Genomic DNA, 15,940 nt, shown 5'->3' on the forward strand with positions numbered 1-15,940 from the left:
GGTCACAACCAGACAGGGAAAAAAAATACACTTTAAACAAAAAACAATAAAATTGGAAATGATGATGAACAACTGTCAACAAATAATGACAGTTGCCATTAAACTCCTGAGTGCCCACCCCCACCCCCCCTTTGCCACAGGCTTTTCTCGAGGGGAGAAGCGGGAAGCCAAGAATAAATTGTCTGTCTGTAGTCATTTGAATGCAACATTTAGCTGTGATTTATGTGAAGGCAGAAAAGCATTATGAGAAAACATTTTCCAAGTGCAACAGCTTGCAGCAATTTACATTATACGGGGGGAAAACCGCTGAAACAAATATTTGACTGGCCTCCATAATGAAATGGATATATTTATACACATTGAATTGAGTCAAAGGCCCTGTAACGAATGCATGGCTTTACCAAAGGACCTTTTCTGTGTTCTTGTAGTAAACATTTTACTGATGCTACAGGGGCTTGGAACGAAAGTTATTAGAGCCATAATTCTCCCAGCGGGCCAAGAGATATAGAGATAATCCACATGAAGGGAGGGAAGATACGCTGAAGGAAAATCCACATTGTGTTTGTATTAGCGGCCCTGACAGTAGGGGATTCAGTGATTTACCAATTACATTTTAATTAGTTCAAGTAAATCAGGCTGAAATGCACCCAGTTCTTTTTTAGTGTGTTGTGTTATCCTTTAACCCCCCGCACTGACTGTGTCCCGCACTGTATTTCTTTTCCAAAAATCCATAAAGACATCCAAATCATGAAATTACTTATGTATTTATTATCATAAATAAATGACTATATAAGTGAGTAAGTAAGTAAGTAAATAAATAAATAAATACATGATCTAGTATTTATTTATTTATTTTGTTATTTACTTATTCTTTTATTTATTTATTTTGTTTGTTTATTGTGGCTATAACTGTCTTTAACTATAGGCTCATGAAATGCAGATGTTTTTCATTTTTTTATAATTGCTGCAAAAGTAAATGAAATAAACATATAAATGATGAGCTGAAAACTCCGACTTTGTGATATAACTGTACAATACAGAATACAGAATGACCGACCTACCACACACATACACACACACACACACACACACGCAGGCGGAAATTCAGCACCATGCACTCTTTCCATACAGGCGACAGGACACGACTGCAGCAGCCTAATTAATATGTCACAGAGAAAATATTTTAATGAGTTACAAATGGGGTGACTGCACCCATAAGACTGCACACTGCCCTGTGCCATTTATTTACAGTGAGACTGAGACTTACTGGCATGAGGCAGCGCATGCAGCAAATTCTTAGACATCTAAATTAGAGGGGGCCCACAGTGTCGTGGCTTCAGATACATGTGTGTAACCCCTGTGGTCTCCTGTCCCCCCCCCCCCTCAAATTTGCGTCTTTCCTAATCAATGCCAAATGGAGCTTTTTCCCCTCTCAGCTTGCCGATAGAGAGCTGGAGAGGAAGGAAGTCATTGTATTCAATGAGAGCCTTCCATTTTTATTTTTTACAGCCACGTCACATTCTATCCCCCCCACATACACACAGCATCTCTTACAATTACCAACGCTTTCATGTGTCCCAGTCAGCGGCCGGTGGGGGGAAGGAGAGCCAATTGCTTATAATTAAGAGGCATTTGTTTGCGAGCTGCGGGGTGCTAAATCCTTCATGCACATGGCGCTTTTTTTTTTTTTTTTTTTTTTTTTTTTTTTTGTCATATTAGCAGTGCTGTATGGTGAAACGTTCAGTGCAAACGCAATACACAGACATCGCTCATGATGTTACGTAAAATAAAACTGTCGCTTTCTTACGACGCACTGATTTGATTATGATTTCTCGATAAAATTAAAGTTGCTATCATTGTGTTTATCCATTGCAAAAAGGAAGAAAAAAAAAAGTCCCTCCGCTGTCAGAGAGGCCGCTTAAAGCCAGTTCAAAAGTACTGGAGAAAAAAACGCCCTCGACAAGCCCTCGCTGCACTTTTAATCTCATTTACACCTAATTCCACAGTAAAAGAATTCCACACTTTGCCCAGCATATGCTTGTGATTATTAATTAGTGTTTTGCCCCACATTTAGGTAATAACCAGAGAGAGAACCAGTAAAAGGCTGTGAGCTCTTATACCCAAGGCAAAGGCTTACAATTAAAGTTTACAATGTGTTTGTTTTTCAATAGGTATTTACTTCTAGCTGATGCAACAGCTTGGCAGACAGGGACGCAGAGCAGTTTTAACTCCCCTGCAAGACAAACAGAGGAACGTGGGATAAACATCCATAAGTAATTTATTAGTGAGTTAGGCTGAGAACCATGTAGACTCAACCATGAAATTACGTGTTTAGTCCTTAAAAGCTGGTGCGCACGAGAGGACTTTGTAATCTTAGCTGATTTTAATAACGTGGGAGACCACAGACATAATGACAGATGTAACAGGTTTTTAGCACTTTAATCATAAGAATGCACACACACCAGAGGAGTCAGTCAAAACGCCGGAACACACACTCGGTGTTTGCACGAAACAGTTTCAGAATGGTGATTCTAGGGACTTGGTATTGCACAGAAACTCACGTGACTTCATTTTCGGCCACTTAGGCGGGTTGCAGTGGTAGCAGGCTAGCGGGGTCGATCCAGATGGCCCTTTCCGAAGCCAGCTCCTCCTGCGGGATCCCAAGGCGTTCCCAGGCCAGCCAGGATACATACTTCCCCCAGCGTGTCCTGTATCTGCCCCGGGGTCTCCTCTCAGTTGGTCGTGCCTGGAACACCTCCACAGGGAGGCGCCCAGGAAGCATCCTGACTGGTGGCCCAAACCACCTGAACCAGCTTACCTGTTACGACCAAAGCTAAACTTCTGGCAAACTCTCGTGTTGTGGTACATGTTGCATAAGACAGCACTCGTATTGTTTGTTTTTTGGTTGGGTATGGCCCTTTTCCACTAGTATCTACTCGGCTCAACTCGCCTCGACGCGGTTTAGGTGGTTTTCCATTACAATTGAGTAGCACCTCGCCGTGGGTGGAGTCGTCATAGCAAGGCGGCGCACCGTCCAGCTCCCTCTGGATTCTTTGGGCCGCCACCAAGCACAGAAAAGTCTCCACGTCTTTATTTGACCGTGGTCGCGGTTTGCTTGCCATTTTCCGACTTTGACAACTTCACTGATGATCAATGTGCACGGTCGCTGTTGCCGTTTTTTTTTTTTTTTTTTTTTTTTTAAATGTCAGGTTTTGTTTTTCGTGCAGGAGTCGCTCTCGTCACTCCCTGTCCAATCAGTTGCCTGCACGGCGTTTACGTCACATTTTCGGCTCGACTCAGCTCGCTTGGAACCCCGGCTGAAAAGGTCCTAAAATGGGACCTGCTACCAGGTACTACCACCTAATGGAAAAGCTCTCAAACTGAGTAGAGTCGAGCCGAGTAGGTACTAGTGGAAAAGGGCCAATACTGTCCACCTTGTTTGGGAAACACAACTCCTGTCAGTTTGGTGACACCCGGGGCATAATTTCCCTCAGGGACATGAAAGACATGTCCCTCTACCCCTTTTCAAAATACCGTTTGTGCCCCCCCACTTTCACCACAAAAATCATGCATTAATACACTGCTGCCTGGCAATCTGTCAGATTGTGGCTGAGAATGGGAATTTAGCTGCTGACTGTAAAGCCCTGATGTACTCCAAAAAATTGCCACGGACGAGGATGGACATGGACAACGTGCTTATGTGGTTCTATAGTAAATAAAAAATAAAGGCCAAAGCAGGTAGGTTATATGTGCAGTAAATAGGGTTCAAAGCTCATGCTCAGACTATTGTCACTGATTTTCAAATGAGCTTCTGTGAGATGCAAATGACAGATTATCTATCAATAGTGGCACAATAATATATCATATATCTGTTGTTCCTGTTCCTCAATATGTATATTGGGGTATATTAGATATTAGGTATATATATATTAGGTATATCAGGTATATTAGGTATTAGGTAAATTCAGGGGCGCCGTAAATGGGGGAAAAGTTAGGACGATTCCAAGGGCCCTTGCCTGACAGGGGCCCCAAAAAATAGGTAAAAACAAATATAAAATTATTAAACCATCATCGAGTAAATATATATGTAGGCTATATATATATATATATATATATATATATATATATATATATATATGTATGTGTGTGTGTGTGTGTGTGTGTGTGTGTGTGTATACATACATATATATATATATATATATATATATATATAACTACCATTATGATCACTTTGTTTTTACTTGTTTTTGGCAGTAAAAGTTTTAAATCCCCATTGACCACAAAGTAAACATCCATATTGGCCGACCACTCCCCCCTCCGTATCTGCATGAAATGGTTCGGTCCTGCAGCTATGCTACAGCACTTGTCAGTGACTGTGTGCTAAATTAATTGCAATGAAGAGACAACAGTGGGTGACTAAAATGTTGCCAAGGAAAATAAAATCAGGATTTCAGAAAAGGAAAGAGAGAAAAGAGAGAGAGGAGAGAGAAAGGAAGGGGTGTCGAGCCCTAACTGACTTTTTTTTTCCACCAAGAAAGGTGGGTAGCCTGTCTGTGAGTGCTATTAAGCTGTTAGCTAAATGTCCGTTGCGAAATAAGCTAGCTAGCTACAAACTGGTGTTAGCGTATTTCATCAACATTTAATCAGTGCAGGGAAACGTTTTGCAAGATGTTCATATTAAATCCTTGTCCCTGTCCCTTTGAGCAGACATAGCAGGAACAGATGAGTCAGCAGCACTGCAGTCTCCCCATACCAGCACCCCTCCCTGTCCCAGTGAAGAAGGTGAGCAGCACTGTGTTCATGACATGCCAGCAGGGCTGTGAACTAGCGGTCGCTACTCGCCAAATGCGCCTAAAATATCCACTTGGCGAGTTAATTTTGAAATATTTGCACCAAGTCATGCAATAAATTATGCAGGAGGTGGCTTTAAATGCACATGGTAACGTTAGCGCTTGACTGGTGATGTTTGTGTGTCGCACTTCAGTAGCTCCCCAAAGCCCGTCGACCAGCGGGAACCGTACGAGTCCCAAAGGCAGAGAAACTTTCCAGCCATTGATATAGAAACGTAGATGCCGCGTTCGCTATTGCCGTTCATCACCACTATGCGTCTGTCGGTCCGCCATATTGCACAGGGCGGAAGCTAACGTTCTAAACGTTGTAACCCCAGTAACCCCAGAGTAAACCGACTGTCACTTGCTCAATCCTGAACCGATTTTCAAGAAATTTGACTTGTTATAAACGCGAGAACTTGAACATGATACTGGTTACTTATTGGAATTAAATTCAGATACTGATGGTGGGTCTAATCAGCTCTAAATATCAAAACACCCCGTGAATAGCCACAACTTACCTCTCAGGGATATGCAGGCTACTGTCTAATGAATAGGGAACATCAAATGTAAAAGAATATTGACAATTTCAACTTGAGTGTCTCCAAATATATAGATTTCTATATCCATTGTATTGTTAGCCTATAAAGCCACCTGGTTGCTTGTTATTCTATTAATAATAATAAAATCAATTCAATAATAAATAGAACAAAACTTTTTTTTCCCCAGACTCCAGTTAAGAGAACACCCAGTCAGTTCATCCGCACACACCCAAGACACATGATAAATCCTATTTTTTCCATCTTCACAACATGTGAAAGACCCAAGTTTGTTGTTCCGTTCAACCTTTATTTAATCAGGTAAGTCCCATTGAGATCAAGATCTTATTTTCAGGAGACCTGGGTACATAGGTGCATCCACAAGCAATCAGTATAAAATGTAAAATATTAAGTTGAGAATGATTAAAATAATACCACATAACACACAATGCCACATAATGACAGCATAATAAAATAACACAAGCAACACAATAAAAATGTCAGGGAATATTATGAAAATCTGGGAATAAATTCCTTACCAACATTCTTCTTCACCAATGTGTTTATAAAGGTGTTTAATAAGATTTAAAGTCAACTCCCATAGGAAAATCTGTGACAGCTAATGAAAGTTCCGATAGCCGGGAAAACTGAAAACTGAACACAGTCCTTGCTAAGCATGGTTTGCCCAGTTCTGTCAAAGTCCTCTGCCTTGAAATGACAGCTGTAGAGAAGCGTGGTCTCAATGGGCTTAAAATCCTTCCTCCTGACAGCTATGGCCCAAGCTTTCCGAGCTTCAGGATCACTCGGGAACCTCTGACAAAAAACAAAGCCATCAGCAAGCCGTAGCATTAACGGTTGCTGAATGATGCAGCTAGTGCATTAAGCCAAAGTTAGCAGCATAAACATAGCTTACTAGACGTAGCTAACATAAATACACTCCTCTGAACATTTTTATTAACTAAATTATACAAAAAGATCAAAATATCACGTTTAACTTTACTTTAGTCATATACTCAGTAAGCTAGCTAAGCTGGAGTAAGAGGCTGGTGATGTGAGGTTACTTGCGTTAGATCACCACCACAGTGTCAGCTCATTTTCATGACAGTTTGAAGCAACATTTTACGATCACTAACTTTAAACAGTTCAATACAATGAAACTGCCACTTATACCTGTGAAAGGTTATCCCACGTTGTCGATTTTCTACTCAAAAGCAGCACATGAGGCTGGCATATTCGCTGCGGTCTGCTGTCTCACTCCCGGGCGCTCCCACTCTGTTACCCCTACCAATATGGCGGCTCCGCTGACGTATCGCCAGATAGCAAACGCGGCATCTACGTTTCTATATCTCTGTTTCCAGCTACCACAGCGCACTGACATAGATTGTGTAACAAAGTCAAGAGTTGCCACTCCGCTCTATTTTCACTGGCTAACAGCAGCACGCTGGCTTAGCTTGTCTATTCAGAGAAGAGGTATCACCTCGGCTTATTTTTCAATCTGTTATCGCATGCATGCTACTGCTCATTCATTGGTAGCTGAATTGTTAGGTCTGTTTGATAAGTAATTTACATTTTTAAAACAAATAATAATTTATCATATTGTTAATTTATTGGAGTCAAGCTTACTGGTAAACATCTACTCCTTCAAGATAAATTATTATGTTCTACAAGTCATGAACATACACTAACACTACATACCAAGTGTTTGAGCAGCATATCTCCTCTGTGCTACTAAATCAATTTATTTTGACTGAAAAGTTGATATATATTTAAGTTTGTTTTTCTTTTTTAACAATCCTTCCTAAATGTTAAGAGAGTTTGCCTTTTGGAGAGTTGACAATAAAAATACATTGAGACTGTAAAAGATGGACTTGAGCACATTTTTATGGTGGCTTTTCAAATAGTGAACTGCATACTGTATGCAGACTTGCATGTACAAGTCACCTGCAGTAAATATTGTGCTTGCACTATTATTGAACTACAAAAAGCAAGACAGTTGAAAGCCTTTCATTTGAGTTATGTAAAGCTTTTGATGGGACACTTGGGTCTTGGAGATGTGGTGACAATCTCTGCGCTGAGGGGGCCCAATTGATTTTTTTTTCATGAGGCCCAAATTCCTGGCGGCGCCCCTGGGTATATTTAGTTGGTAACCTGTCTAAGAGCCTGTCTGTAAACGCCTCAAACTAATATTAAATCTGCCCGATTATCCTCTAGGCCTCACTTCTATTGATCTGTGTCTATGTCTGTGTCTACTGATCGAAGTGCACCTTTAAAAAAAGGTAATGCACTTTTAACAAGATAGCAGGTAACTCAGCCTCAGTTGACTCAACACTTTTACTTACTGAACTGCGTTTTTTTTTTGTTTTTTTTTTAACCTCTTCAACTCTGCCGCTCCCATCGGTGGGTTTGGCATAACAAATGCATGCTGTACAGCCAAGTTTTGCTCAAACCCACAGAATTTTATTTTAAATTCTAGTGGAGATCCCAAGGTTTCCAAAGATATCAAATATGTCCTGCTGAATTCCAGAGAAATCATCTAAAATATAAAATGATGCAGAAGACATCTCAATATTTTTTCTTTTTTTATTTGATGTAATACTACAGCCATGAGGCAAAGGCATCTTGGATTTGAATATTTCACTCAGTATAAGTGTGATGTAACTTCAGTGAAGCGCTGCAACCAGCAGATACAGAATATGCTTGTGACACTGTCTTATAATATGGTGAAATGTTTAATTTTGAGGTTAATTAAAGGGGCAAATAAAGGGAAAATCCGACTTTATGTGAGTTATGTGGAAATTATGCACGTCGCATTCAAAGCCAAAGGTGAACAAAATCACCACAGAAATTTTAAAATAAATGGCTGATTCATTTTTTTTTTTTCATAAATCAAAGCAATTTTGGCTACAAGCACCAAATCTGCATCCAAGAGATTTCTGAGTGAAATCCCAGGATTCTGCTGAACTGCGTGGTTCTGGAAAAACTGAAGCTGGCAGGACAAACAAGTCGGTTCTTACTACTCATCTTCGGGGGCGGCTGAGTCACAGGTCCTGACAGACGGAGCAGAGGGCTAATTTTCTACTGGGGAGCCAGTACAGACACTGCAGTCTGACACACTTGAATACACAAAGGCATGAAAGTGAAAAAACAAAACAAAAAAAAAACTCAATAGTCAATGTCAAGAAAAGTCCAATCACTTTTTTATCTCACTCCTCTTCTAACTTCTTCATGCCATCCTTTCCTTTGCTTGGCTCTGTTTTGTGTGTGTGTGTGTGTGTGTGTGTGTGTGTGTGTGTGTGTGTGTGTGTGTGTGTGTGTGTGTGTGTGTGTGTGTGGCTACAACTGCCACAGCACTGTCATTTGGCCCTGCTGACACGGCAGAAAACCGTCTGGGTCACAGAGTCAGCTGGCACCAGAGCTAATGGGCCAGGCCTGTGTGTGTCCGTGTGTGTGGGTGGGTGTGTGTGGGCGAATGTGGACACACAATAATGGATGTGTGTGGGTGCGTGTGCATATTTTTGGTGTGTACGTGTGTTTGAGTGTGCTCATGTTTGTGTGTGGATGGACAATGAAGGTGAGTTTCTTTACATTTTTTGAACGTATGTGTGTGTGTGTGTGTGTGTGTGTCTTTGTATGTGTATATAATCAACCTGTGTGTGAATGTAAATCCACACAAATGGTTTTGTGAGTTTGCGTGCAAGCAGATACACATTAATTAGCGTGTGTACTTGTGTGTGTGTGTGTGTGTGTGTGTGTGAGTCTCTGCATGGCCCCCTGCCCTGCTCTGTCCACAATGAGCCGTGCTCTGAAACATGGAGCCGAGTGATGACAGGCCGATCGGCGGGGGACAATGTGCTGTAATTTGTGAGGGGCCTTGCCGCGAGGGGAATGATGGGTAATTAAGAAGAAGACAGTGAGAGACACGGCGGGGGCCCGGTGACAGGCGTCAGGCCATTGGCTGTGTGTTCCGACAAACCAACAAACCCTTCTCCGGTTCTCCCGTAACCGGTTGGCCCTCTTGGTCTCACACAGACACACACACACACACACACACACACACACACATACACACACACACACAACCTCTTTCTTTTTCTGTCTCAGTTTCTGCTGCTCTGTCTCCTTTTCACTGCCTCTTTCTCAATTCAGTTCAGGTCAGTTCAACCGAATCATTTCAGTTCATTTAATTCTAATTCAGGTCAGTTCAGTTCAAGTTGGTTCACTTCAGTTCAGTTTAATTCAGTTTTCTTTAGTGGCATTAATGGCCATTTTTTTGCCGTTAGAGAACAATGAACACAACATAAATGAGCGTACAATTTGCTAATTATATTAAATACATTGTAATGTCCAGTATTACATAAGGAAATGTTATCATGTAAAAAATATAATTACAAATATGTACAGAATCAAAAGCAGTTATAAAGTATTATTGTAACAGTGGTCATAAACTCTCTCTGTCTACCTGACCTCCCCTGTAGTAGAATAATAAACAATGATATTATTAATAAACTCAAACTTTTGTCTACTACTGACTCTCCCTTGCGAGGTTTTATTCTTAAGGAATCCCTTCTCTGAAGATTTTTCTGATTTTTATGTTATGTTTAAAGATAACTACAGCTACTTTACCCGAGCCAGGATATCACTATAATCATGATTGAAAAAGGCACCCAAATTTACAGAAAATTTCACAAAAGTTGACAAATTTATTCTTTCTTTTGCTGCTTTTAATCACGGACCCCCTGAGCCTGTGTGTTGAAAGCTACCGTGCTTGTCTGTATGTGAAGGGAGTAGTGTAGCAAAATTCCCGGAATTTTCATAGTTGGAAATTTTCAATGGGAAATTTCGGAAATTAACGGGAATTTTCAGGGAATTTTCAGGAATTTATATTCACTTCATTCACTCGGTCATATACATGTATACATAATAAACATTTTGGTTTGTTATAAGCAGATATGCATGCAAACATGTTACATTATAATGAATTTCCAGGGAATTTTGGGGAATTTTCATAACTGGCAATGAGTCTTTTCCATGGCTGTGGAGGAATTTTGGCCCACTCTTCTTTACATGAAAGGCCTGTTTAAGGTCATACCACAGCATCTCAATTGGATTTAAGTCTGGACTTTGACTAGGCCACTCCAAAACCTTCATTTTGTTTTTTAAAGCCATTCAGAGGTGGATACTTTTTCACAGCACAGTATGCCACCCTCAGCAACTAAAAAAAAGTGGTGATATTGATGCTGACATTCATTTTATTGATTATTGTTTATTTTTGCCCAATTCACCTCAAGTTAACAACAAAATGAAAATTTCCAAAATTCCCAAACTGGAAACTTAAAAAAAAAAAAAAAAAAAAAAAAAAAAAACCTCATTCAAATTGATGACAAGAAAAAAAAAACTCAGAAAATTCCCAAAATTCCAGAGCCGAATTTTCCTGGGAATTTTCGGAAAAATTGGGGAAAAAATGACAGCAGAAATCTCCTGAAAATTTCCAATATTCCAGAATGAAAATTCCCAAGGGAATTTTCGGAAACTTTTCGGGAAATTTACCGGAAACTTTCCCCCCCTTTGCAACACTAGAAGGGAGTGAATCTCATCTCTGTGAAATGTGTGAATATACAAACTGATCACAAATAACTGAAAATCATCCTGTGATGGTCAGTGCAATCCTTTCTTTGTGATGCTTCTGCTTCAGGGACCCGTCTCCTACATTTCCCAGAATGCTTTCCAAAGACACCCACAGAATGTGCTGAGTGTATTTCAGCTGTGGACTTTGTGTGTGTGTGTGTGTGTGTGTGTGTGTGTGTGTAAAATGATGGGAGCATTTCACAATAGTGAAAGTGATTGCGATAGCAGCGATAAGCATTTCCCGGCAAGAAAGATCAAGGCCTCTGTCTCTGCTGTGATGGATTTCTTCCTGTGTGATGCTGAACATGAATGAACAATAGTGAGTCTAGAAAAGAGCCGTTGTTGTTTGATATGGAAGGCCTGACACCGAAATCTGATGTTTCCTGCTGTGCATCGATGATTTAGATTGCTGAAAGATTTCCGTGATCCAACTGCACTGTAGAGGGGCTTATGTTTGGCCAGTTATCTGCAGAAAGTCACGCCACCAGAACGGACCGAGAAACGCAAGGTACGTAGCCAAAAGCTGTTCTCCAACAGGTTTAAACCGTTATAGGGTTTCCTTTAAAGGCCAAATCCAAAATAAATAGATTTTTGATACATCTTTGTGTTGTTTCGCCTAAAAGCGTCTCAATAGTATCGCACAAAAAAAAAATGTGGTTCTTCACATATAGGCTGCGGTTGAAATGCAATACATATGAAAAGAGGCGTTTACCGGAAAATCTCAAACATTTTCTCTTTCTTTTTCCGTTGCGTTTCTTTTTTTTTTTTCCCACCCCTCCAAACCTTTTCATCTTAAGGAGTTTTCACCGCATTACCACAGGGACCTGAACCGCAGGACCAAATCCTCAAGGTACACGGCTGCAGCGCCGAGGCTCCGTTCCCACAGACTTCAAACCCGTATCAGCCCCGTGTCTGCACATCTCTCCCCTCACATCTCCCTCGCAGTCTGTAAATCACCGAACCTTACTCCCGGGTCCATTAAATAAACGTGCAGGAGTCGCTGACTAATTGATGGCGTTACAATCTGAACTGTTTCATAGCGGCACTAAATTGAAAACAGCGGGGGGAGGAAGGGGGGGGGGGGGGCATCGGTAGTAAAGAGAGGGAGACAAAGCTCCTGAGGAGGAGGTTTTGAAGATAGAGAGAGCAGGAGAGGGATGCTGATCGTCTGGGAAGGCTCCGAGGAGGAAGTTCAAGGAGAGCGAGGGAGGGGGGGGGAATCAGCAAGATAGAGCAGGAAAATCTTCAGAGGAGGAGGTTTTGAGGAGATAGACGAACGGAGAGGGAGAGAGGGAGAGAGAGACGGCTGGATGGGGAGGAGGCGAGGGAGAGAGCAGGGGGAGTGGAGGTTTGTCTTTGATCTCGGTGCATGTCTGCCATGCTGTTTTCCTTCAAGGCTTCCTGGTAAGTTTCAGTAGACACCAGCGGGTCCACTCTCGGGGATAGGACGCTAATGGATCACTTAAAGAGGCCTAGTCTTTACGGCCGGGCTAAGTGTTATCAGCTGGGGTTAAAGACACTGACCACGGAGCGCACCTCTGCCAGATAGCCGTGCCCCCGGGGATTACGGTGGAGCGAAAGACACAGTTGAGGGAAAGTGGTTTTCGCTCCCTGTTTTGTTTTGCTTTGTTTGCCTGTCTTCGATCTCTCCTTTTTTTCTCTCTCTTTCTCCCTCCCTCTCTCTCTCTCTCTCTCTCTCTGTCTGTCTCTGGGCATGCATAAGGGAATATCTTTCCAAAGTTCCCAGACTGCCGTTTGAAACCATTTGTCAGCTGTGCAAGACAGAAAGCCGACGATGGATTCCAGAGGTTGAGGTGACCCCTTTCATACAGCAGTTTATCCATGGGGCCTGTCAGTGCCGACTGCCTCAAATAAGGCGCAGGGCCTGTCCGATAAGGATCACAAAGACAGGGACATGCCTCCTAAAGTGATCGCTCTCCAGCAGTGTTTTTGTTTTAACCAGCAGTCCAAGGGCGGGATTGACAGCTCGTAGACTCCCCCTAATTGAATGTGATAGATTCAGTCATTAAGTTAATTGGCAGCTGGTTCTGATCAAGACCCGTCACGCTCACTCAGAAATTTATGTCATAATTTTTGTTGTCAATTGGGAAAAGCTTAGCCCTCCAACTGAATACCATTTGCTTGCTCTGGAAAAAGGGCACGTTGGTCAGCAGGAGCTTCATGGGTCTAGTTTAGAGAACATTTCAGCTGTAGCCTTTCTCCGTGTCATGTGTTTGTACCAAAATAATTACTGAATTTAATCCACAGACATCTGTCCATAGATGCAGGTTGTCCATTTTTTGTGAATATGGACACAAATAAAATTAGTGAAAAAATCAGGACACAGTCTCGTTCTATGAAAACGGACATTGGTGTCACCAAGAACTTGAACCCGGGTCGCCTGAGTCAAATTCGTGTTGACAGACCCATCTATCACCTCACATACCCTCTAACACACAGTTTGTGGGTCTCTATACTACCTCATGATACATGGTACAGGTAAGAAAAATACACAACTTTTCAAGTCATCCTGATTGTCATCAAAAAAAATGGACAATTCATGTCCATGGGCATGAATCTGTAGATGAAATTTTCATGGCTGTTTTACAAACTGCCGTGGGACTGGGCAAAAGTGCATGTGGCCCAGTGTCAGATGCTCATTTTTCCAATTTGTAATCCGTTATGAGTTACTTTCTTTTCATTAGAATGTTTTTGTTTATACTGTTTTATTTTTGGAACACCCATTTCAAATTACTACTGCAATCTTAATACGCCTGATGCCAATGAAACTGTCTCAAAGTCATAAAAAGAGAGCAAAAATCTTGCATTGCATATTAAATCAAAGTATGAAAACACTATTGGCAGCACAAGCCATATTCCTATGGCATGCTTTTGAAGTTCTTTGATGTAAAAGTACTAACATTACTCACTTTTAAGATGATGAGACTACACTGCAACAAAGTAAAAAGAAAATCTGCCAGCGGTAGGGGTTAATCCCACTTGCTTTCAATGTTAACAAACTTGTTTCCAGAATTTTATTGAATCAAGTGTCATTTTCTTGATCCTAGTAAAGGCTAATCCACTTTATTCTGACTTGTTTCGACATATTTACACTTGTTCCCAGAAAAAAAAAATCCCTAAACAAGTAAAACTACATTAAAGTGGGATTATCTCATAGCACTGGCATATTTTTTCAAGGAAAAAATGGATTTTAACACTCAAATTGCAGTGAACTCGCTTTCCCCAACACTGGCCCCAGCTGAGACACACTGACATGCTGAAACCTCGCCATGTCACAAACAAACAAAATGCAGCTAAACTTTTACCTCCAAGCAGCTGCAGCCGCCACCTCGGTATACTTGTCAAACTGTCAATCAGAGAGAGGTACAGCCTGAAAACTGGAAAGGCCCCTGGTGCACACCGACACATCTCACATAAATGGAGGAGGGACCTGTCGTAAAATAGCCAATAACATGTGTTTCAAATTGGCCATTGGTTATAGATTGGTTTACAAGGCTGGCTGGTTATCGCCCGGTGGCATTTCCCTGTGTTGATAAAGCACCAGGGAGTTGTGGGTCAATTAGTTTGCCACACCAGAAATTCCTGCAGACGGCCAATTAAGCACTTAGCCTACAGTCATGCTGTATGCTCTTCCTGTTGACGGCTCAGAAAGGAGTTATTCTGAGCCCCCGGCATCTCCCCGCTCTGCCGGTGTAAAACCCTATTCTAAGTCAAGCGCTATTATGAGAGCTCTTTGGGAAATCTGCATAGTTAGCTGAAATTACTTTAAAAAAAAAAAAAAAAAAAAAATTCAAGCATGTGTGTTTGTGAGCAGCTGGCAGATGGGCTGTTTGGTGCAATGTAGTGATTGCGGTTTCGAATTTTGTGCTTTTAGGACACTGAAAAGTACGGAGCCCCTAAAGTGACATGGAGAAATTTTTTTTTTTAGGTTTGTTTCTCGTGCGCACGAGATAGTTTCTCGTGCGCACGAGAAAACACATGGGGAATTTTTTTTTTTTTTAGGTTTGTTTCTCGTGCGCACGAGAAACTATCTCGTGCGCACGAGAAACTTTCTCGTGCGCACGAGAAAATACATGGGGATTTTTTTTTTTTTTACACATGTTTCTCGTGCGCACGAGAAAACACAAGGGGATTTTTTTTTTTTTACACATGTTTCTCGTGCGCACGAGAAAACACATGGGGAATTTTTTTTTTTTTTTTTTTTTTTTTTTCAGATATGTTTCTCGTGCGCACGAGAAAACACATGGGGAATTTTTTTTTTTTTCAGATATGTTTCTCGTGCGCACGAGAAAGCATTGGATGCGCGCGCATGCCTATATGACACGTCCTTCCGCTCCACGGCGTCAGCCACCACATAAACCTCCGGTTTGCGGCTACCGCAACAGCAGCAGCTGCTTTTTTCACCCGCTCCCTCCTTGATCTCCCTAAAATTACTGTGACAGACGTTAACCGAATCATTCAGGCTAATTCCGCCACAGCCAGCAAGGGAAAGGACAAAGGATTTACACTCTACGTGTCAAATTACGTCCAGAACTATGAAGGTAAGTTAAGTGTTTTACGTTAGCCTCAGACTAGACTAGCGTACATGTTAGCGAGTGGCTAACAACGTTAACCTTCAGCGGCATCAGCTGCACCAATGATGTTACTGTTATAGTTTGTCCGGTGTCTTTTTGATAGAACGTATTTAACCTATATGTACATGTTGATCACAGTTTCAAACAAGGCTCCGACAGGGCTAACAGGTAGATGTCAGTGCTACAGGTCAGTGAGGAAGAGTTAACCTCCTCACAGCCTGAGTTTAAGGGAGAGTCCTCATGCAGGTTCACTTCAGGTTCCTGAGAAAACAACTTACTCACATCAAGTTTTTGTGAGACATACCATTGTGATAAACGTCAGTTCGGCTTACAATTGATTCAACTAGTCTTT

The sequence above is a fragment of the Myripristis murdjan genome, chromosome 1 (assembly GCF_902150065.1).
Source record: "Myripristis murdjan chromosome 1, fMyrMur1.1, whole genome shotgun sequence".
NCBI classification, from domain to species: Eukaryota; Metazoa; Chordata; class Actinopteri; order Holocentriformes; family Holocentridae; genus Myripristis; species Myripristis murdjan.